Here is a 24,578-nt window from a genome sequence, read left to right as displayed (position 1 = left end):
ATTTGTGATCTGAGAAACAACAAACAACAAGCCTACTCTACTACTCAAAACTCATGTTTGAATCATCATTGGCAAATTATTTAAATATAAAAAACGTACTTACAGGGTGTGAGTCAGAAGCGCCAGACTGTCCTTGCAAAGTTTGAACTGCCCAACTTTATAGAAACAGCCTTTGTGCCACAGATGCATTGCAGGCTAAGTAAACAGTCCTCATCCTCCATAAAATGCGCAGCACACATCTGAATATTTGGGTTGAACTGTTCTGGAACAGTGTTGAAAACAACTTAACCACTGATTTCTAGTTGTGTCCTCTTTTGGAAGGCCAGACAAAGTAGTTTAGCTTTCACAACGAAACACACAGCGACTCTACAACTTGGCAGCAGGCAACAGAGAGAATAAAAGTTACACTTTCTTTCTTTGCGTGAACATTTGGCGGCCTTATGCAAATGTTCCCACATAGTGACGTAGAGATGTGGGGGCGTGTTAGAAGGGCCGTTTTAGGGGGTGTGGTTGACTCTTAAATTTTATAAAGAATATCTCTTTGAAAGTGAGTGAAAGTGACGTGACATTCAGCCAAGTATGGTGACCCATACTCAGAATTCGCGCTCTGCATTTAACCCATCCGAAGTGCACACACACAGAGCAGTGAACACACACACACACTGTGAACACACACCCGGAGCAGTGGGCAGCCATTTTATGGTGCGGCGCCTGGGGAGCAGTTGGGGGTTCGATGCCTTGCTCAAGGGCACCTAAGTCATGGTATTGAAGGTGGAGAGAGAACTTTGGATTTGAGACTTTAGTCTTTGCAACTTCACAGATCTTCTTTATGCACCAAGAGCTTGTAACACTCCAAAGAGAAAGGAAAAATTTAAATCACATCATATGACCCCTTTATGAATTACAAAAATAATAATTGCTTTTGAACAGGTTTTCATAAACACCCTCGGTCAGGTAGCCCTGTCCTAACTTGAGTCATTGGTTGGCATGTCAGAATCAACAAATAAGAACAGTGATTTGAAATCGTCAAAAGAATGAGAGTAGCGACAACAAATAATCAGTGGGAGCATTCTAAGGTGTTAGACTAACAAATATTGTACAGTATTCTGTTAAATGCTATTTTTAACCTACACTCTTAAAAATTAAGGTTCCAAAAGGGAGTTTTCACAGCAGTGCCATGCAAGAACCATTTTGGGTTCCCCAAATAACCCTTCGGTGAACAGTTCTTAGTGTAAATAACATTTTAATGTTCTGAATAACTTTTTTTCCACTATAAAGAACTGCAATGCAAAGTTGAAAGTGAAAGTGACGTGACATACAGCCAAGTATGGTGACCCATACTCAGAATTCGTGCTCTGCATTTAACCCATGCAAAGTGCACACACACAGCAGTGAACACACACCCGGAGCAGTGGGCAGCCATTTATGCTGCGGCGCCAGGGGAGCAGTTGGGGGTTTAGTGTCTTGCTCAAGGGCACCTCACAGTCGTAGACTTGTGCCGGTATTCGGTAATGCGATATATCGCGGTAATGAATATGCACGGTTTTGTTATCGTGGGCACTTCTAAATACCATGAATAATTATATATTACAAATTATTCAGAATTTGGAATGCATTTTAAGAATATTTTTCCCATCAACTGCTCAAAATGCACAACACCGCTGTATGCTGCTTGAAAGAACGTGAGCTCTGATGTAAACAAGCACGCATGAGAAGCACATGGGGGAACATGTGAGAGACGCGCTGAATGAAAGCACATTCACTCTCTGACAGCAGATGGCGCTAAACTGCAGCCCTTACCCTGTAAACCCCATTAATAAAGCAGCTGCTACTTTCTAAAATATATTTAAATATCCATTCAGATTTGTGGATTTGCTGTGGTGTTCATCACAGAGCCAAATACTTTAATATTTAGATTTAATAGGCTATTTATTTTCAAACTTTTTTTTTTTTTTTATCTGGACTACAACATGTCCTAGATATTGTTTGAAAGTGTTTTGATTCTTTATTGTTCATTCACACTTTACATTAGGGCTTCTTTAGTTAACAAACTGCCAATGAAAAATTCTTCTGAACATTCATTAATCTTAGGTATTCCAATATTTAATAACACATTGTTAAAATTGAAAGTTGCAACTGTGTTATTTTAATGAGCTAACATGAACTAAGACTTGTATTTTTTAACAAAGATTAATAACTTCTATAGCAAATGTAGCTATTGCTCATTGTTTAGCTGTGCATTTATTGAATGAGCACTATGCGATGTCCGAACTGATAACACTATATTTTATGTTTTGCACTATATTTTATGTAAAATCATTTTCTATTTTTAAACTGTCTTAAATTCTTTTTAAGTAAATTTTTAAGTCATTTTCAAAGTTCTTAAATCGCTTGTTTTATTTTTGAGGTTATTTTTCTTCATGATTTTTTTTACTTTCTTTCATGTAAAGCACTTTGAATTACCATTGTGTACAAAATGTGCTATATAAATAAACTTGCCTTGTGTTAATGCATTAACTAAGGTTAACTAATGATGTTTTATTGTAAAGTGATACCTCTTGGTCTTTTATAGTTCTTTTGCACTTTAATGTGTAAAACTTTTAACTTTATATATTTTTTCTGTATTGCTTTATTGTATTTAAATGTTCAGTTATTTTTGTTATAAGAAAAAAGTTATTTAACCTGTTATACTGTATTATGACCACTTTTTTAAAACTAAATTTCAATACCGTGATAATACCGTATACCGTGACAAAAGCATTATCAATTAATCGCAACAGGAAAATTTGATACCGGCATATCCCTACACAGTCGTATTGCCGGCCCGAGACTCAAACCCACAACCTTAGGGTTGGGAGTCAAACTCTCTCTCTTTTTTTTTTTTTTTTTATATAAGTTTCCATGGATTTTAAAGTTTCTTCATGGAATCAAAAATGCCAAAAAATGGAACCCCCCCCCCCCCAACCTAGAACAGTGCCGTTGAATAATGTATTACTGAGAGATTATGAACACTTTTTTTGAACACCTGTGGGACACAGTGAGATGGTGGTTTTCAGATCAGCAAATATGGCCTGCAGCATAATAGAGCTGTTTAAATTGAAATCTGTGCTCAAAGTGGACATTTCATTATTGTGATCAAATCCTTTTTGTTACTGGAAAAAAGGTTTGGCATTTCAATCAAAGGACCTTAAACGCAGGCCAGATGTTATTATATTCAAATATTCACTCACATTTAGCTTTCATTCAACCTCTCAGAAGACCAGATTTTTTTTTTCTTCTATCTTTTTCCCTGGTCTCATTATACAGCAGTTTGGTTTTAAGTCAAAGAAGTTGATCAGTTCCTTGAAATAAAAAGATTCTGGCTGGAACCCAAGATTGGTGTGCTCGATAAAACATCTCTGCTTGATCTCTGCTTCCTCTGTGTGCTCTCCAAACTCAATACACACTGTATATTGATTTCTGAGTGCAGTGCTGGAGTTGAAGGCCTTGGCCCATTCCCATTCTGTGGCAATTCACGAGTAGAAGAGTTAGGGAGTAGAGAGAGATAGGAAGAGAGAGAATGTCTTTTCTTTGTCTTCTCATTTCTTGCTTGGAGCTGCTGAGGTCATTGGGTGGGATCCAGAGATAGAGGCCCTGGGATATCAGATATTGTGGTTTAGACTCCCTATATTGGTTCTCTCACTTTTCCCAGAAAAAAATATTATGTTGGTAAAAATGGCTGAGCTTTAAGGGGTTATACAAAAGATCACAATCATTAGCAAGTTTGAAGCTTTTTTGTTGCATCTGATGTTTTCCAGGAATGTAAATGGCAAAAGCATCAATCCAAGTTGTTATTTTTGGTTCACGCTTGTTTTTGCTGTACACACGTCCTTAAAGGGAAAAATTAAAATTGCATCATCATTTATTCACCTTTCATGTCATTCCAAAACTGTATGACATTCCTCCTTCTGTAGAACGAAGAGATTTTGAAAGTCAGTGCCGTCAAAACAACACAAAACCAAAATAAAATGACAGATGCGTTCCATTTGACTTCACAGGGTATTCTGCCATGTTATGTGATTTCCCAATCAGAAAGGAATGCACGTTTAGTTTGAAGGGCACTATGAACAGCATAAGGAACAAGGGAACATCGCTTCACAGGAAGTGGAAAAGGAAACTTACTGACTGGTCATTGCGTATCACTTCGAGGGATGGCTCATCCAAAAATGAAAATTCAGACATCTTTTACTTACCATCCTGTTGTTCCAAACATGTATGAAACCTAAACACAAAAGATGTTTTGAAGAATGTTGGTAACCAAACAGTTTTGGTTCTCATCGACTTCCATTGTAGTTATTTATTTTTTTGTCCATATATCTTCTATTGTGTTTAACAGAAGAAAGAAAGTCATACAGGTTTGGAACGACATGGGGAGTAAATGAAGACAGAATTTTCAATTTTGGGTGAACAATCCCTTTCAGTACTAAAGACGTTTAAATAAAATAAAATAAGTGAAAGCTCCAGAATTATTTCTGACCAGGTATGCTTTGTACATGGCTGTTTTGTGTATAAAGTGTGCAAGGTGCAACCATTACAGTGCGACCACCATGGTTATAGTTAAAGGGATAGTTCACCCCAAAATGAAAATTTTGTCATTAATCACTTACCCCCATGTGGTTCCAAACCCGTAAAAGCTTCGTTCGTCCTCGGAACACAGTTTAAGATATTTTGGATGAAAACCGGGAGGCTTGTGACTGTCGCATAGACTGCCAAGTAAAATACACTGTCAAGGTCCAGAAAAGTATGAAAAGCATCGTAAGAATAGTCCATCTGCCATCAGTGGTTCAACCGTAACGTTATGAAGCGACAACAATACTTTTCGTACACGAATAAAACTAAAATAATGAGTTTATTCAACAATTTGTCTCATCTGTGTCACTCCACATCAGCGTAGTGCCCTTTTGGCGAATCTTAGCTGTACGCATGTTGCTTAAGATCTTTTTTGTGAGATTTTGTAGAATGATATATTTTCTACATATATTTACGATTTGATTTGAAAGAAAACAGCTCATCCTGTGGCGCGGCTGACAGTGTACCTTGACAGTGTATTTTACTTGGCAGTCTATGGGACAGTCACAAGCCTCCCTGTTTTCATCCAAAATATCTTAAATTGTGTTCCGAAGACTAACGAAGCTTTTACGGGTTTGGAACGATGTGGGGGTAAGTGATTAATGACAAAATTTTCATTTTGGTTGTGGAGTATACCTTTAAATAACATAAAATACACATATAACCAAATTGCATGTCATATTAAACATATTAGCAATTTAAAAAATAACAATTTATATTTAATAATAATGTAGTATTTATATAAATACACGTGTATGTTATAGACAAATGTATATTAAATGAAACTACGATCATTTATATAACTTTTATTTACAGAAAACTCCTCTGATATGTGCAAATCGAGTTTCGTCTCTGTGTGATGACACTGCAGGGTATTGTGAATGAATGCATTTTTTCAAGTTAACTGAAATTTAATAAATATCCTATGCTCCGAGAGTAGGGAGCAGGAAACACTGCGTAGGAACCCTGTCAAACGGAACGCATATCAAAACATTTTTCAAATTAAAATGTTAGAAGGAAGAAAGGAATGCATATTTGTTTGTGCATAGAATTTTTGGGTGAACTATCCCTTTAAAATGACTGATATTTGTGCACATGTACCATTTATACCCCATCAGAATCATTCAGATGTGCCTGCGGATCATCAGGAAAGATTAATGAAGCATTATGTCAGCGTTCAGACAGAATACTGTGACTGTGTCACTCTTGGCTCCACAACAGCAGGATGTCGTTGTACAGCACATTTAGAGTATAAAAAAGACAGGCTGTGAGCTCAGTGGATCAGAACCCTTCTTCATCTACATTTCCTCTACACACACACACACATACTGCTCTTAAAGCAGCGGATAGATCAGAGACAGAATAGGCAGTGTTTTAAATTGTAAAGCGTCTTTATTGGAGCCCAGTGCTTGATGGGTATTAAATCAGTTTGACAGCATGAGGCCAAAATCAGCAACCCAAGGACCTATAAAGACTGCATCATAAACCTCAGGTGTTTTATAGTACGTGAATGCTGTAGGATCTAAAAAAGCTTGCACCCAATGCATTTCATTTTTGCAACTAAACTCATTTTGGGCTGGCTGGAACGATCTCTCTGGGGTGCCGTAACATTGACATCCTCATACAGCTGTTATCCTTTGTCCTTGTCTCTGCAGTATAAAAAATAAGTATGCCTTGCTGAATACAGATCTGCATTCTCTCAAAGTTAAATGTGGAGATGTTACATCTCAAATTGTTACATATCTTCCTTCTAACTAGGTATGACACATCACCGTGTGTGAGATAATTCGACGTGATGGGTTAAAAATAGAAACCAAGCATCCGTCAAAACATCTTGATGTGCAACACTGGCAAGTCAGGTTAACAAACACTCAGGTTAACACAAAAGAGATGTCATTTCTCACTTGATAGTTTATTGCTAGGACATTGCACTGATTTTACCTTTGTTTGAAATTTCTAGTTTACTTGAATTTCATCCAGTCCTCTTAAATGACATAATCATTGGCCTAAAGGTGAGGGATGATGGAGTTTTGGCAGTAAACAAGAAATGTTTCTGTCAGGCTACCTGTGTATGAAATAAATTCACTTTTGCGCTGACTTGAATGGTGAGAAATAACATAACTTTTTAACCTGCCTTCATGAGCTGCTTTTGCTGTAGTGATAGAAAATACATATATATTGATATCCGTCTGAACTTGGGTTGCTTCTTCCACTGTAGACAGGTTTTTTGAATTATAATGAGACTGATTTCAAGTTTTGTATGATTTTTTTTTTTTTTTTTTTTTTTTTGCATCAGTCTATCCAGACTAAAGGTCACATTTTACAGGCAAAAATGCCCATTGTCGATTGTCAATAGTGAAGTGATGTTTCCACAGCTCAGCACAGCTTCACTTCACAGAAACGCTTTCAAACCAAGCATATTTCTGGTGGTCAATGAGGAGAATCCACATGACTAACATGATCTTTTGTGAAATATGTGTGGGGAAATCTTTTGCTTCCACGCAAAATTTCTATTAAAATAACTGGATTTCACCCACAAAAATGTATTAACAACAGTGACCACCACACCTTAACAGATTAACATTGTACTATATTGGTCTAATTCAAGGGTCCTGTTTATTTGAACTGTGGATGCACAATATAAAATTCTGGCCAGTACGGATAAGCTGATAATTATTTTGAGTTATGAGTCATAACCTGTATTCAAATTCTACACTATTTTCTTTAAAATAATTCCCTTATAAAATAAAAAACTCATACCAGTCATTTTAAATGCTTAAGTGAACTTGGCCATCACAGCATAATAGTGTACAGCATGAAAAATGGATATTCATTTTGAAATTAGCTAAAGATTACATTAAACGGTGTTAACAATTAACAATTATGGTTTTTAAACTTTAAGTGAGTGTTAGATGACTGCAATCGGTGATTTAAATGTAAAATATTGGTGTTGACAGATTACAAAACACACACACACACACACAAAAAAAACGATATCTGCCAATAACTGATAATGGGGCTAAAAAAAAGTATGATGTTAGTAAAAGTAAAGTTACTCAACTATACTGTAGATGGTGTGTAGTTTTTTTTTTTTTATTTTTTTAATCTGCCTAGTTGCAGCATTTGGTTCCAACTGAACATTTAGAGTGATTCATTTGAAGTATTCCTTCTCTAAACCCATATGTTCCCAGTGTTCAAAGAAGTATTCTCCTTTTCCCGCTTGTGTTGGTATTGGTTGGCACATCGACTTGTACACAAAACAAAATCGATACACAGCAGAAGCTCTGAGCCATCAACCAGAGACACTTATATGTACTCCCCTCCACCCTCCCCACAAGCTCCGTGTCAAAGTGAGAGGGAAGATGAGATCCTAGGGGTTTTGTTTGAGAGCTGCTGGGAGCGACGGGCCACGGTGGAAGCGAGGTCAGATTTCCCCTCAACAGATTTTTATGAGTTGATGACAGCTGCTGGAGTGTGGTGCCAATCCCCCTGACAAGAGTCATGTGACCCCTTGCCTCAATTACTTGAGCCAACCCTCAGCTTCTCAGTGATGTATGTGGCATAGTATGGAAATGTAGGCTAAAGTTGCTCTGTCAGCAGTCATTTGAAATGCATTGCTTGTACATTGGGTTTCTGCTTCAGCCCGTGAAAGGGATCCCCAACCACTCCTCTTCCTCTCTGCCAGTGTGACTACAAATCCACTCGCTCATAAAGTGAATAATGTTGCTTCTTGTTGGGTGTGTGTGACCACATCCCTGGAGTCGATTCTAACCTGATTCCAGACCACCGGCGAGCCTGGCTCGCTCCTCTGACACACTTCTGCCTTGTTGATGGTGGAAAACTGGGCCAGATGGGTTTGTAATTGAGAAGAATCTTTCACTAATGCCAGAGAAGGTTAATACTGCCATATCACATCATGCCAGCTTCTTTTTAATTTGTCCTTATGTTCATTGTGACCGATAGCCACCACATTATTATAATTATTATTATTATTTTATATGTGATATGTTAGCTGTAAGCTAATTTATTTGTTTAGTGCCAGGCAGTAAAAAATGGTTAACTGTGCTTTGGTAGAGACTGTTGACAGCTGTTCCTACTCAGCCACTCTGTCTAGCAGCATCTGATTGCAGATGACATGAATTTCTGGTAGTCTCTGCAGTTTTAAATAAGTTGATAAGGACAAGTTACTTTTATATTCACACCACAAATTATGTTCATGTCATACTATTTTGTCAAAAAAAAAAAAAATGGTTAATTGATTTAAATACTACAAGTGAATTCAGGCAGCACAACAGTACTGTATATGAAGAATTTATATTTATTTTAAAGATTTTCTGAAGGTTACATTTAATGGTGTTATTAAATTATTATTTGTAAAGATTAACTTACCTGAGCTTTAGATGATGGCAAACGTCATGTAAACTACTGTTCAAAAGTTTGTTATATTTCAAATGTATAGTAATACTTTTATTTTGCTAGGATGCATTAAATTGATCAAAAGTGAAAGATTTTGCGCTGTTGCAAAAATTTGTATTTTATATAAATGCTGTTCTTTTTGAGTTTACCATTTATCAAAGAATCCTAAAAAAATGTATCACAGTTTCCATAAAAACAACACAACTGGTTATCAGTAGTAAGAAGAAATCTTAAGAACCAATTCAGCTTATTAGAGTAATGCTTGTTGAAATTCAGCTTTGCCATCACATGAATAAATTGGAGTATATTAAATATTTTAATTGTAATAATATTTCACAATATTGTCTTTTTTACTGTATTTTGGATCAGTAAAACAGTAAATGAATAAATGCATCTTCTTTCAAAAACATTTTTAAAAAATTACAAAACCCCAAAATTTTGAACGGTAGTATTAATGAGTGGAAATAAGTATGCACAATTAAATATAATTTTTTTACTTAAAAAAAAAGTATATTTGAAAATATATGGCACAGATATATTTTGCATAAGCAATGTCTCAAATCTCTTACTCTCTGATTTAAAACGAATGGCTTCCTGTTGCTTTGTTGCTGCAAATCGTTGTCACCACTTTAGAATAATGACCTAGAGTTACTCTGAACTATGAAACATTAGCTAATTTTTACCACAATGATTGATTGATTTGCCTACAGGAGGAAAAGTTTTAAATGGTCTGTTCATCATGTTTTCCCTCCAAAATGGAGTAATAGGTTCTGGTGGTGAATGAGTTTACTTGCCATTACCCCTGGGGTACTTTTCAGACCCCTACTTGAGAAATACCCTTTTAAATGATATTTGTCTGCATGTGTGTGTTCATAAGCCAGCCATATGCTCCCCATGGAGGCTTGCAGTGGAGATCGTGCACAGTCTATCCCCTGTTTCTCTGCTAGCTCTAATAGTGAGCCAGGAGACTAGAGCGAGAGAGGATAGAAATAGACGCCGGTGTCTGGGGAGAGTCCTCAAGATGGCTTTCATCCAGGAACATAAACCACACAATGTAAAGTAACCTACCCTGGCTTAATGTGTCTCTGAATGACAGCTAACTGCGAATTAAGCCTCATTTTGTTCAGGCCATTTGATTAAGAAAAACTACCAACAAGTCACTGACTCCCAACCATTGTGCCCTTATTGAAAGCTAATTAAGCGTTTCCAACGGGCAGATGAGAGTTTTTTTCCTCCATTTAACTTGTTTATGTCTGTGGCTCTTCCTTTTTTTTTTCAGGCAGTCATTTTTTGGGCGTGAATGTGCAGTTTATATACGAGGAGAGTTGTTTGGGACTAAACAGCAGCGATTTTTGGACTGGAGCTGCACTGCACTTATGGCTGCCAACTGTAATTTAATGTGCGACTGGCTGAACTATCCCTAATATTATTGCCATGCATGATTTACAGCGTCTTTAGCTCAGCGCTCGACGAGAGATGGAGAGCAGATGGTGCACAACTGTAGATGTCTGCTGATTAGGGGAGCTTGATGAGATGATATCTGCTTTCTTGCAAACTATGTTTATGTGTGTTTGTTAAATGCAAACAAGGAGATGGCCCTCTAGGAATGAGAGCCTTACAGGGAATATGCTGTGTGTGATATGAGCTGATCAAATAGGCAACAATAGGCGAGCCCACTGCTGTACATATGAATTACAGAGGAAGAATTTGTCCAGGAAGTCGTTAAATTTACTTTTTACAATTGAGGTCTGGCCTTGCAGTCTGATTGGCTGAAACACACTTGAAAAGCACTGGTAATCTTTTGTAGCCCACCAGATTTACCCTTTGGACATAAATCTACATAGATAAACAGAAAGTCTTTCAGCACGGAATAGGCTAAATAAAGACAAAAGTATTTGATGCCTGTTTCATTAAATGTCTGTCTCCATCAGTGATACTGTAAAACCCAATGCTACCACTCGTACGTGACATCATTATTTGTCAGCAGGGGAATTACAGGGAAATTGTTGTATCAGTAGCCCAATATTAAATTTACATCCATGCATATTAATGTCATTTTGAGGTTATTGGCATTGGTCGGTGACCACTGATGTGACCACATTGTCTTTTACTACTGGCAGCCTTAATGGTAAATTAGCATTTTGTGTATTCAAATAGTATTTTGGGGGGGTAAATTTTGTGTGAAAAACATTCATTAAATTTCCACAATTTTTGCATTTATTTTTTTTTTCCTCAGTGAATTGTATTGCATACAGTATGCATGCAAATGTATACAGTATGCTGTTCAAATGTTTGGGTCAGCTTTCAGATGAAGTCCCTTCAGTTCATCAAGGCTGTGTTATTTTATTAAAGTGCAGTAAAAACAGTATAACTGTGTAATATTATTGCAATTTAAAATAACTCTTTTCTATTTGAATGTATATAAAATTGTAATTTACTCCTGTGATGGCAAAGCTGATTTTTTCCCAGCCATTATTACAGTCTTATTATTATTGCAGTGCCACATTCTTTAGAAATAATTTTAAAATGCCGAAATTGGTACTCTAGAAACATTTATTCTTATTATCATTCTTGGAAACAGCTGTGTTCCTTAATTTTTTGAAAACTGTCATACATTTTAAGGATTCTTTGATGAATAGAAAGCTCAAAAGAACATTTATTTAAAATAAACAGCTTTACGGCAATCATTGCTAAATAAAGTTATTATATGTATTGGCCCTGATGCTTTATAGATATTAAATCAGCTGTTACTATATCAATCAACCACTATAGATATAGTTATAGATATAAACTCATGTCAGTCAACCATATAAGAATGTTGTTCAACCCCTAACCTCAGCTCTAAGCTAACCCTAAAAGTTGAATGGTTTGTGCTCTGTCAGTACTTTTAGCTTGTCACTGGGACAGTACCATTAAAGGTATCCTTTGGTACCTTTTCTCTACCCATAAAGGGTGCATATTACTACTCTTAAGGGAACAAGTATACACACTTTACGGAAAGATAAGGCACAAAGACAGAGGGGTCTTTTTTTTATGCTGTTCCAGAACCAACAAGGATACTGCTGTTCAGGCAGTTGGTCTTGGATCAATCACATTCAATTGTTTTTGACCTGTCTTGCTTGTTTATAGCACTGTATGACCTGTCTTGCTTGTTTATACACTGTATGTTTTCTGATATACTCTCATACAGTGCTGGACTCAGTCTGGTGCAGTTGATACATCAGAGGCAAAGCATGCAAATTATGGAGTTTTAGAATGTTTGTTGTCACAAATGTGTTAGTTGCTGTCAAAAAAAAAAAATGAGTTAGTCTCCCGTGACCTTGTCTGTGTTTGTTTTTTCTTCACACAGAGTTGGAGAAGCTCTGTTCTTGTGCCAAGTTAGAAATCAGACTTGCTTATTTTCTGATGCTTCTGTTGTTTTTACAGTGATGAATTCCCTCTTGGATCATGGTCAGGTTGATGTCTTTGAAAAAGAGCTGATTTTCTGACAAATTTGAAAGGAGCTCATCTATAAAAATAATGACCAGTAAAGTTCAGAATTAAAAAATCAGTTGTTGGTTAAATCTGGCCACTTCAGATCCCCTCATTTTTTACCTAATGCAAGTGAAACCAGTTTTGTTCTTTCTGACTTCATGCCCCCTCTTTCATCAATGTCACTTCCTGCATCAGTACCACTTCCTGGTCTTGTCGGTCATGTCTCAGCAAGTTTAAATTGTTGCTGGGGAGTGTATAGAACAGTGTGTTTTGGTTTCCCTGTGCTTTTAAGTCTTTTCACCCACGCAGTGACAAGTGAAACTTGTCGGCTTCGAAATGAGTAGGTGGCTTCTAAAAGTGTGACTTCCTCCTTCTATTTTTATCACTTGTGTTCTCGTCTCATGACATGTCATGCTTTTTTTCTCTCTCTCTCTCCCTCTCTCTCTCTCTCTCTTTCTCGCCTTTGTTGCACCCTTTAATTTTTCTTCCGCTAAGTAACTTGAGATTCTGATTGTTGCCATGACAGCTGGAAGTTTCTGTCAGAATGTGTCCCTTTACTTTCACAGACGTCCCAGTATTCTTTTTTATGGTTGCTTTCTTAACATTGTTGTTTCCCATCCTCTCCAGTATTTTGTTTTTAGCTTTTTCTTATATCTCATAATGGCAATTCAAATAAAACCTCTATAATGTAACACACAGATGCCGACAGTAGTTCCTGTAGCTGAACTGGTAGAACACAGTGCTAGTAACACAGGGGTCATGTGTCCAATTCCCAGGGGACACACATACCGATAAAATATATCTTCAATGCATGCACTGAAGTGTCTGCCAAAGGCATAAGTGTAATGTAAATGATAGGAGAGGATGCACAAGTGCTGTATTACACAACACATAACATCGAAGAGCTTCACTCCTACTCATGCTTCTGCTGAAAGCTTCAAGCTGCAGTATTGCGCTGTGCCACCTGAGTTTGAACAGACTAGATTTATGTGTACTTTGAATTTGGCATTGAGCCCAAGAGTTTTGGCTGTTTTTCTGTATACTGTGGCTTGGTTAAGAGAATTGTGAGGGATATTGGTGCTCTAGTGCAATGCAGACTACACATAGAATCAGGATTACTCTGTTCAGACATAATCAGATCACATATCAAAGCCAAAGAGCAGCCTTATTGATCGATCATAAAACAAAAAGGACTTGCATGCAGCAATCAGTCAGGATCTTATTCACATTAGGCCAAGAGGGTGGGAGGATGTCAATGTGCACCTGTCTGTGTTCTTAACTTATATGTGTGTGTGTGTGTGTGTAGTATATACAGTATGAATATACATATGTATGTATGTACACTAAACAAAATTATAAACGCAACACTTTTGTTTTTGCCGCCATTTTTCATGAGCTGAATTCAATGATTTAAGACTTTTTCTATGTACACAAAAGGCCTATTTCTCTTAAATATTGTTCAAAAATCTGTCTAAATCTGTGTTAGTGAGCACTTCTCCTTTGCTGAGATAATCCATCCACCTCACAGGTGTGGCATATCAAGATGCTGTATGATTATTGCACAGGTGTGCCTTAGGCTGGCCATAATAAAAGGCCACTCTAAAATGTGCAGTTTTATCACACAGCACAATGCCACAGATGTCGCAGGTTTTGAGGGAGGAATGCAGGAATGTCCACCAGAGCTGTTGCCCATGAATTGAATGTTCATTTCTCTACCATAAGCCATCTCCAAAGGTGTTTCAGAGAATTTGGCAGTACATTCAACCGGCCTCACAACCACAGACCACGTGTAACCACACCAGCCTAGGACCTCCACATCCAACATCTTCACCTCCAAGATCGTCTGAGACCAGTCACCCGGACAGCTGCTGCAACAATCGGTTTGCATAACCAAAGAATTTCTGCACAAACTGTCAGAAACCATCTCAGGGAAGCTCATCTGCATGCTCGTTGTCCTCATCGGGGTCTCGACCTGACTGCAGTTCGTCGTCGTAACCGACTTGAGTGGGCAAATGCTCACATTCGATGGCGTCTGACACTTTGGAGAGGTGTTCTCTTCACGGATGAATCCCGGTTTTCACTGTACAGGGCAGATGGCAGACAGCATGTATGGCATCGTGTGGGTGAGCAGTTTGCTGATGTCATCGTTGTGGATCGAGTGGCCCATGTTGGCGGTGGGGTTATGGTATGGGCAGGCATATGTTATGGACAACAAACACAGGTGCATTTTATTGATGGCATTTTGAATGCACAGAGATACTGTGTTGAGATCCTGAGGCCCATTCATCCACGACCATCACCTCATGTTGCAGCATGATAATACACGGCCCCATTGCAAGAGGATCAAGGATCTGCACACAATTCCTAGAAGCTGAAAACATCCCAGTTCTTGCAGGGCCAGCATACTCACCGGACATGTCACCCATTGAGCATGTTTGGGATGCTCTGGATCGGCGTATACAACAGCTTGTTCCAGTTCCTGCCAATATCCAGCAACTTCACACAGCCATTGAAGAGGAGTGGACCTACATTCCACAGGCCACAATCAACAACCTGATCAACTCTATGCGAAGGAGATGTGTTGCACTGAATGAGGCAAATGGTGGTCACACCAGATACTGACTGGTTTTCGGACCACCAAGACCCCCCCAATACAGTAAAACCGCACATTTTAGAGTGGCCTTTTATTGTGGCCAGCCTAAGGCACACCTGTGCAATAATCATGCTGTCTAATAAGCATCTTGATATGCCACACCTGTGAGGTGGATAGATTATCTCGGCAAAGGAGAAGTGCATACTAACACAGATTTAGACAGATTTGTGAACAATATTTGAGAGAAATAGGCCTTTTGTGTACATAGAAAAAGTCTTAGATCTTTGAGTTCAGCTCATGAAAAATGGGGGCAAAAACAAAAGTGTTGCGTTTATAATTTTGTTCAGTGTATGTATTTATGTCGACCTGATGTTTGGAATAATTAAGGTTTTTTATGTGTTCTTTAAGAAAAGAAGTCTCACAAATGCTGCATTTATTTCTTCAAAATATAATAAAAACATAAGTGTTGTAAAATATAATTACAATTTAAAATAACTGTTTTATATTTTAATATATTTTTAAAATGTGATTTTAATCCTGTGATGCAAAACTGAATTTTCAGCAGCCATTACTGCAGTTTTCAATGTCACATAATCCTTCAAAAATCATTCAGATATGCTCATTTGTTGCTCAATTATTATCACTTATTATTGGTGCTGAATTATTAATAATGGTTATTTTTTATCAATGTTAAAAACTGTTATTGCTGCATAATATTTTTGTAGAAATTGTGGTTATTCAATAATAAAAAAAAAACATTTATCTGCATGTTATACAGGCATTGCCGTTTCTGCAAAAATATTAGTTTTCAACATTGATAACAATAAGAAATGCATATTAAAATGATTTCTGAAGGATCATGTGACACTGACAGCTTTGCCATCATAGATATAAATTACATTTTAAAATGTATTCAAATAGAAAATAATTATTTTACTGTTTAAATGTTTTTTTTTTTTATCAAATAAATGCAGCCTTGGTATTTTCAGAAATAAAATTACATTAATTACAGCCATACACATTCTGTACATTGAATGTCTGTTTACATGAATGCATTTCGCAGATGCTTTTATGACTCATCCAAATGTTCCTGGGAAATGATTTTCTAGTTCTAGCCAGTTGAGCTACTAAAGTCACAAGCTCAGTTCTAGGTGGGGGTAGTTGACGACCTGGACTTCAAGAGATCCAAGTCTAGCCTCACCATCATCATGGCTAAAAAGCATCTACCACGTTTCTATCACCAAACCAAGCCCCCTTATCCAAATGTTCCTGGGAAATGATTTTCTAGTTCTAGCCAGTTGAGCTAATAAAGTCGCAAGCTCAGTTCTAGGTGGCGATAGTTGACGACCTGGACTTCAAGAGATCCAAGTCTAGCCTAATTTCTCAAAATTGAGATTCATACATTATCTGAAAGCTGAATAAATAAGTTTTCCATTGATGTGTGGTTTGTTAGGATAGGACAATATTTGGCCGAGATACCACTATTTGAAAATCTGGAATCTGGGGGTGCAAAATAATCTAAATATTGAGAAAATTGCCTTCAAAGTTGTCCCAATGAAGTCCTTGGCAATGCATATTACCAATCAAAAATTATGTTTTAATAAATTTACGGTAAGAAATTTACAAAATATCTTCATGGAACATGATCTTTACTTAATATCCTAATGTTTTTTGGCATAAATTTAAAATTTAGAATTTTGACCCATACAATGTATTTTTGGCTATTGCTACAAATATACCCCAGTGATTTAAGACTGGTTTTGTGGTCCAGGGTCACAACTGAGGATTAATGAATTGTTGATTGGTTCTTTTTTTGAACTCCAAAACCCTGTTGTCTATTTAGTCCAACATTTGAAATCTCTGAGCAAATATTTTCACAAGCAGATCCATTTTTACCTTTTCCCTTTTTATAGGTCCTCATTTTGTGGGTGGCAGTGCAAAAATACTTTTCATCTGTCTGCAAATCCAAGACCGCTAATTTGATTTAAATTACAGTCCAGGATTGGGCCAAAATGACATAAATGTGCCTCGTAAAGCTTGATACATACACGTTGCATCACATTGCCCATCTAGCAAGTATATAACTTCAAAGTTATATGCGAGATTACCCATGCAACCTTAATGCCTGACAGGTTATGAGAGAAAATAGTGTGGAATTACCCAAGGGGGCACATAACGGCCAAAACGAGGGGCACTGTGGATGCTTGTTCCACACCAAACTACTATCTCTGTTTGCCATCAGGGGTGTAAGGGAGTGTCATTGGCTGTGAGTTATTCATTTTTTTCATGTGTAGGTGTTATATCGTTGGGGATCAGGCTATTTTTGACTTTCAATCCCCCACCTTTAACCATCTCCCCTCTGGAGAGAGGCTGGGTGGTGACAGGCGTGGAGACAAAGGCCTCCTATATCACTCTCGCTCTAAAAACAAACCCTCATTGCTCCCATTGCAAGAGAACACTAATAGAATTGAGGGTTTAGCTTGAGGAGGCTGGGAAAGTTTGCCATAGTGCCATTTTCATTCCAAGAATCCCTTTTTAAACCCCTCTAAATCTGTATGCTTCTAATGACATTGATAAAAGATGGATTCAATTATTTTTAAAGAGTGACTTCAGCTTTCGAATGGGTGACACAATGACCATGTTTACTTCACAGCAAAATTCAGTTGACAGTGCCGTTTTAGAGTTCTAAGTACATTTCTGTAAATGCACAGTTTAGTTAAAACCAAGAATGATGTCCACATTCTGTAAATGATGTTACAAAATTTTCAGGCCCACACCTGTTTAAACTGTTGCTTTAGCGCCTGCAGCTGAATTTCCGGAGAAGATGCATTAGTTGCATAAGAGTCTCAAGGAGAATAACAAACAGGAGTCATGTGGAGATGTCACCCTGGAGGTATGGACTAATGGCAAGCTTCTTTATGCATGTCATTTCACCTGGAGGAAATGCAATACCGACTTTCAGCAACCACACAAAGCTCATTCTTACTAGTAGTGCTTGCTAAGTAATTACTATTGCCCATGCTTTGGGCTAGGGTAGGGTGACCAGGTGTAAAATGACCAAGTGTTCCTCCTCTGAGACCAGTCTAAAAAGTTGAACTTGAGCTTTGTGCCACAATAGTCTGGGAATGAAAATATCTTAGAGAAGTTTGGCTCTTTTGACTTGGGATAGTAAGAACACTGTTAATGCACATAACAGCCGCATCGCAACATCCTGGCAACCTGTTGTGAGAGCTGACAAAACTTGTAGGAACTTCTATGTAGAAACGAAAAGAATCTTTGTTGTGTCACAGTGCCACTCCCTTGAATTCTTGACGTACACGGTGTTGTGAAGCAAACACATCTGGCAAGGTAATGGTCCTTACGCACACTGTCATGTTTATACAGATGCCTCAGCAGTGAGGAGCCTCAGGCTGAAACCATTTATGTTCCAGTTTGTAGAAACAACACTGGCTCTAAACCTACTTTTATTTATGTAATCTCTGTTGCTTTTGTGATATCAAGGTATACCAATATACCTTGTAATGCGGTTTATTTATTTTTTTCATATCCTACCTTATATTGTCTAACCAAGTTCAAGGACACTGGTCCAGCTCTCTTTATATGCTGTTGCAAAGGAGATCTCGCTGTAACAAGACAATCCGTCATGCCATTGTTGTACAGCACTTGGCCTGTTGATCAGATTTACAGAGCCTCTGTTGTCCCATCTCTTCTTGGAAAAACAGAAGACAAAGAGATGACGGAAATGTGAGTTCCACTCCCAGAGGGATACAGTATGGGCAATGCCTGGACACAGGCCCCCCCCTCCTTTAAATAGGCTGACCATCTCCACAAAGATCACATTGAGACAGACACAATACATGCACAGCCCCAGGGCCGGTATACTGCCCTGCACCAGATGATGCTGAAGGTCACACAATTAAAGTTATATGAAATGAGGTAAAAAAAAAAAAAAAAATAGTTAAAACATGTGGAAAGAAATTAATATTTCCATGAAAAAATCTCCATGTTTGATGTTTTTAGAAATCATTTTATTTTATTTTATTTTATTTTATTTTATTTTATTTTATTTTATTTTATTTTATTTTATTTTTGATTTTATGTTTTATTAGTGGTTTTATTTGTTTTTAATGTTTTTGTTATTTTTTATTTTTCTTTTTTGTTTTAGGGGTAATGTTTTTTTTTATTTTATTTTATTTTATTTTATTTTATTTTATTTTATTTTATTTTAGCAACACATTCAAAAAGCTTTGTCCCTGTATTTTAAATATCTATGCAATTTTTGTTATTTTTAGTTGGGTTGATAATCCCCAGCTCAAAATTTGCCACTTTCTGGATGATATCAGTCAAAGCTGCTCTTTTTCACACTTTCTTATTAGATTTTGTTTTACCTCTGCAAGTTACTTGCATTTACTTGATCATTTGTAGTAGAATGTCGTGGCATGAATTGGAAATCAAGAATCAGGAAAACCTGTTGATTAAAAACACCTTAATAAAGAGTTTTTTTTCAGTGCCGTTGGCATCATGAGTAGGTGGTTCAATTCCCCCAGGATTCTTAGTGCTTGTGTCATTGGTTCACTGGGAAAGCCCCATTTGGAGTGAGTTCACGACTCTCTGTGCAGCAGGAACATTTGTGAGCCGCAACCCTGGAGCAGTTTTCTATAACTATGACCTCTTTTCATGCTCAGGAGCTCTTGTGATAAATCTGGGCATGTGCACGTGTGTATTAATATGTGTGGACAACTATAAGTTTGAAAGAATAAATATTTGAGAGCTGGGTGGTAGTTATCTGTCAGTAGTGGTATGTATCTTGCTTTGAATCTTTTGTACAGGATAGCAAACTCCACTTTTCCCAGAATCCTACTTGTTTTCAATATCTAGGAACTACTCACAGAGTTTTAGAGCTTCTTTTCTGGCTCAAAATCAGTTTCCATTTCTTTAGATTTTGTGGCAGATTCTTACTTGCGCACCCAGTCAGTGGTCAGTTCATCATGATGTAATCATCCAAATATGGACCTGCACTTTTTAGTTGAACAGTGGAAGTTAGGAAGGCCAGACTGAGTTGACCTGACTGTAATGCACTAACCGTAAGTCTACAAATTCCAATATGTGTAATGAGATCATATGATCCACTCATGATGTACATCTGGAATTCAGTAGTCACTGATTCCTATCTACAATGTATCATTTATCTAAAGTATTTTATTATAAATAAAAGATAATAGTATAGGTTTAGAGTCAGTAAGATTTTTTTTATATAAATTGATTCTTCTTCTGACAGCAAAGACATTTATAATGTTACCAAAGATTTCTATTTCAAATAAATGCTGTTCTTTTCTGAACTTTCAATGCATCAAAAAGCTTTCCACAAAAATATTAAGCAGCACAACTCTTTTCAACAGTGATCATAACAAATATTCTTGAGCACAAAATCAGTATATTAGTCTGGTTTCTAAAGGATCATGGTGACACTGTAGACTGGAGTAATGATGCTGAAAATTCCACTCTGCCATCACAGGGCTAAATTACAAATTAATTTTCAAATACATTAAAATAGAAAGCATAATTTAAATTTTAATAATATTTTTGCATCATACAAATGCATTTTTAGAATGGGAAAATTTATTATATTTAATATCTATTAAAAAAAAATTTATATATCGATATATATATATATATATATATATATATATATATATATATATATATAATATATACTATATATAATATTTAAAATATATTAAATATATTTAAATAATATCTATTTATTTATATACTGTATAATTATTTAGAAATATTTTATTTTTTAAATAGATATAATTTTTTTTAATCAATTAGAAAATGAAAAAAGTTAATTGGCATAATTGAGTTAGCATTGCAATGATAATTTCTCATTCATGTCAAAGTGTAAATGTCTCTCACAGTGTCTATGATGATCATGGCCCTGTAATAATCTACTTAACCAATTATCCATTCTGACTTTGTCAGTTGGTCATCACAGCAATAACACTCCTGGTTGTCTTTGTGCATGGAGGAGAAGCCTGTTATTTACTCACTGTAGCCGTGTTCATTCACACACCCTTTTCCGCCACCTCCTTCCCGCCATGTGTCTCCATGTCTCTCTCACACCCACTCGCGTTCTTACTCCTTGTCTTTCTCACTCTTACTCTCGCCCTCCCGTCTCTCTCTGTCTTTCTCCTCTCTTCACCCTCCTCCCCCTCACTCACTTCACAGAAGTACACCCACTCAAACACAAACATTCATATCCGCTGTGCTGTTTGGTGGCATTCATTCATGCTTAAGCAGTGTGAGGTGGCAGAACTCCTCAGGTAATGGACAGCACTACCTCCTGTCTATCCGACCATGCGCTCTGTTCAGTTTGGAGAATGAACGCTAACTGGAATTATTAGACATGAGGGGATCAGCTTTCAGAGTGAGTATTTCACTGTTTTTGTTAATGGTGCATTTTTAGTTTAATGTCATCGCATTTTTTGAATGTGTAGCATCTGAGTTACCTTACATGGGACTGAATGTGTGTGTTCACTGAAACATTTTCTTAGTCTTTTTTTTGTTTGTTTATTTGTTCGTTTTTTTTGTTTTCTTTTCCAGTAAAGATTTCTAATCATCAAAAATCCAAAACAAGATAGAATCTTATGCATTTTTGCTTCTCAAGTCAATTTAAGGCATTATTATGTACCTTGAAATGACATAGTTCCTCTAAAAAAATGAAATTCCTGCCATTATATATTCATGCTTATGTTATTCCAAACCCTTCTGACCTTCTTTTGTGCTTCTACTTTAATTGCGTGGACAGTAGCTTGGACAATCTGTTAAATATATCTCATTCAAAAAAACGGGTTAGGAACGTCATTAATGAAAATAAATAATAAAATAATTGATGTGTATTGACATTTTATCTAATTCATATAAAATAATTTTTCTAATTCTTGTTTGAAAAATAGTGTGACCTGTTTAAAACGATTCAACAAAAAAATTTATTTTATATAACTATAAAAATACATTAAATTAATTCATAAAATTATAAATGAAAAATGGCTATCATGGCAACAAATGAATAATTCATTCCCACGACTAAATTTGTGGCCACTTTGTACTAAATCATTTCCTCATTTTAACTCATAGCCCTGATTTAACTGAACCTAGATCGTGGGGGCAAATTCTTAAATTATGGCCACTATATATATAAATGTCATCTTGATGTTTAGATATTTTACTGAAAATTAAAAAAATAATGACTAAGAACATTAAATTTTTTTTTGCATTGTATCACTAGGGCTGGACCAGAATATTTGATTATTCGAATATTCATTATGTGGGTTGGCATTTGATTTTCTATTTTGAGATTCGAATATTCTTTTTCTTGTTTTTGAACACCTGGCATCTCCCGCGAAACGGTTCTCATTCGCCCTTGAATATGAATTGCCCATGAGTGAACGTCATGATTAATTTAATCTGGAAGAGAAGACAAAAATGCCAAGACCTGTGGGAGGACTTTAAATAGAGCGAGGACAAGACAAAGGCAGTGTTCCAAATATGCAATTTGAAACTGGCCTTCCACAACAGCACATCAAGTTTGATAAAAACTTCTGTAAGTAGTACGGCTATAGTATATTGTTGGTGTAAAAAAAAAAAAAAAAGAAACCCTGCTTTTTTTATACGGCATGTTAATCAGTAATTTTACACATGATAAAAACGTGCATTTAATTTGCTTGGGAAATACTTGCGAATACGGCAGTCATAAAAAAAAAAAAAATGTACAGTAGCCCAGCCTAATAATAATTTGTCTATATTAAAAGTATTGCTCTTAACAGACGTGTGTGTTTTGTATCATTAGTGCAGTGTCCGTTCTCGGAGCATATTAGCCCTGCTCGCGTGAGGCGGTTTATTAAAAGTTTATTCATTCTGAACATGTTGCATGTCCATATTGCACCAAAATACGACACTGCACTCCCTTGGGTCCGCAGCAACACACCCGCCACGCGTGAAGTCGATTGGATGAATGGTTCTCGACATAATAAAAATGTAAATGGACAGACAGACAGACACACAAAGATTCCTGCCTTCATTACATCGTGTCTGCACCGGAGGCGACAGTTGTGTCGCCTCGCGCCACAACACCTAAAGTCTGTCTACACTGGATGCGACAAAGCGACCATTGAAAATCATTTGAAATTTGTGTCACTACGTCAAAAACAGAACGCAGCAGCAGTTTACTGTCAGGAATTTGTCAGCCGTGTGTGCCACATCCAGTGTAGACAGCATAATAGGTTCTGTTGTATTTTGTCGCGCCGCTCGCGTCCGGTGTAGACATGGTATTTGAGAGAAGAATATGTTCAGCCTCCTCCCTCCAAAGCTTCAAATATTCGGTGTTGATTACTACCGAAGCTTCGAAGCTCAAAAAATGGTATTCAGACCAGCCCTAGTTTTCACACGTCCGTACATTTCGGGAAGGGAAGCTTTAGTCCCTGCCCCTTTAATTTCCAATGCTAAAGTGCCCTTTCGGTCCGATCTAGGTGCCCCCGGACCTCGATTTTTAACCCCTGCCAAATCACCCCCCCCACCCACCACACACACACACCACACACACACACACACCCGAATCACGATTGTGCTCATAACGCCACTTCTCCCATGCCTCTCCGGAGAGCTATGCAGTGTGTTTCAAGGAAACCTGTTAACTAAACAATTTTTTTAAGAATCTGTTGAGTTTAAACATCATGAGGCTGTGTGATTGTAGGATCTTTAGGTGAAACACCATGTCTTTTCTCGGTGTGCTAGGTGTCAAATCTGATGAGCTTGAACTCTTTGCAGTGTCTGAGGCCTTTATATTCCATGTCTTAGTTAGCGAATCTCTCCATCTGGAGAAAGATGCCGGAGTACAGGTAAAGTGCACTTCTGAAAAGCCCTGTGAGGCTTCCTCATTAACGCTGCTTTGTTTTTAGAAGGTTAAAGCCAAGAGAGACCTGAGAGGTGGCGGTAACAAGGGAATAAAGAAGCTCAGAAATGCAGCCGGAGTATGACTAATCTTATCAGAGTGCTCAGCGGCGGCTGTGTGGGCCGGCCCATGTGCTTTTTAGAGTTCTGGGGGCCATCTGATTCACCGTCGCTCCCCGTTAGAAGCACTGCTTGATTCACTTCCTGATGTGGGCGGAATTTTCCTATCAGCCCTGTGCTCTGAAAGCTGAAGGGTAAGGTGATTGACGGGCCCATGAGCATGATGTTGTGGGTGGCTTGGAAGACTGAGCCATTCCACTTGTTCCTCTGTGAATGTAAATGAATGAAACTCGCACAGCTCATCATTCTCATTCTTTGTCTCGGGTTACTATGGAAGCCCTGAGTGGCTGTGTTTAGCTGTACGTTTAAAGTAGGCATGTGTCACCCAGTATTTTTATAATCTAACCAGTCTAAGCCTTTTTAAAAGAATAGTTCATCTAAAAATCTAAATTGTCATTATGTACACAGGTGTTCC

General features: G+C 37.2%; 1 protein-coding gene across 2 annotated transcripts in view; it reads left to right on the top strand.

The window, feature by feature from the left end:
* The window catches only part of LOC109064954 (transcription factor HIVEP3-like), a 67,263-nt gene that overhangs the window by 22,380 nt on the left and 20,305 nt on the right, over positions 1-24,578 (top strand). Inside the window, exon 1 of one of the 2 annotated variants that reach the window (XM_042772859.1) lies at positions 21,050-21,521. The exons of the other annotated variant lie outside the window; for it this stretch is intronic. The gene's annotated coding sequence lies outside the window, so the exon portion shown is untranslated. Of the gene's footprint in view, positions 1-21,049; positions 21,522-24,578 lie in introns of those variants that run through there. 2 annotated transcript variants of the gene reach the window in all.

The sequence above is a fragment of the Cyprinus carpio genome, chromosome A16 (genome assembly GCF_018340385.1).
Source record: "Cyprinus carpio isolate SPL01 chromosome A16, ASM1834038v1, whole genome shotgun sequence".
Classification (NCBI taxonomy): domain Eukaryota; kingdom Metazoa; phylum Chordata; class Actinopteri; order Cypriniformes; family Cyprinidae; genus Cyprinus; species Cyprinus carpio.
Note: the sequence above shows the minus strand (reverse complement) of the source record. Positions and strands in the feature narration are given on the sequence as shown.